Source organism: Nestor notabilis, unplaced genomic scaffold (assembly GCF_000696875.1).
Source record: "Nestor notabilis isolate BGI_N333 unplaced genomic scaffold, ASM69687v1 scaffold18, whole genome shotgun sequence".
NCBI classification, from domain to species: Eukaryota; Metazoa; Chordata; class Aves; order Psittaciformes; family Psittacidae; genus Nestor; species Nestor notabilis.
In genome coordinates, this window is record NW_009941297.1 from 3898 (window position 1) to 4748 (window position 851).

The 851-nt window shown below is 50.3% G+C and overlaps 1 long non-coding RNA gene across 1 annotated transcript in view; it reads left to right on the forward strand.

Annotated features, from left to right (window-relative positions):
- Positions 1-27: 27 nt before the first annotated feature.
- The window catches only part of LOC104410577, a 6680-nt gene continuing 5856 nt past the window's right edge, over positions 28-851 (forward strand). Inside the window, exon 1 of the long non-coding RNA XR_719946.1 lies at positions 28-156. This is a non-coding gene — a long non-coding RNA (uncharacterized LOC104410577). The remainder of the gene's footprint in view (positions 157-851) is intronic.

Sequence of the window (851 nt, forward strand, 5' to 3'; positions counted from 1 at the left end):
TCCCCTGTCTCTCCCCCTCCTTCCCCGCAGTCTGCAGCCAGGAGGGCGGGCACGTCCTGCGCGAACTGTCAGACCACCACTACCACCCTGTGGAGGAGAAATGCCAACGGCGATCCCGTCTGTAACGCCTGCGGGCTCTACTACAAGCTGCACAATGTAAGTGTGACTGTAAAACTCCATAACGGGGCCTCTGTTGCGATGCTCGATGCTCCAAACTCTTCCTTGGCTTAAGGATTTCCAATCGCAGGTGGTGCAGAGTCCTCCTTTATCCCTGTGGGGACCTTGGGGTTTGGAGCGATGAGCCGGCATCCCCTCAAACAGCCGATCTGACTTGGGGAGGTATAAAACAGGGCTGTCCATGGGTAATATTAGAGCTTTCCCATGCCCGAGCCAAGAAAGGAGGAGTGGATCAACACAGAGAGACATTATCTGCTGCTGATTGGGCTCAGTGTGTTGGAAAAGACAACACGCCGTCCTGCAAGCTGATACCCCTTCTAGGCATAGCTTGGTTCCTCCAGCAAATACAAACTCTGGAAAAAAAGCAAAATGTGCCAGCAACTATTTAGATCTTTCTTGGGTTTGCAGCTGCCTTTGTCCTGTCCCTCTGCCCGTCCCGAAAGATGATTTATTTAGGTCTTGTGTTTTGCCCTGGTTGACGCAAACGATTCCTAAACCAAAAAGGACTTGATTTAGTTAGTGGGTTGCAGAGTCTGCTCAACCTGTGATGTGAATTTTAAAGAATCTGTCATGGAAGGGAAGTTAAAATGAAATGAAATAGCTGGCAGATTTAATCTAATATCTCCATGCAAAGCCAGCTTGCAGGAACCAGGGATATGTGCCCCGGGGAAGGG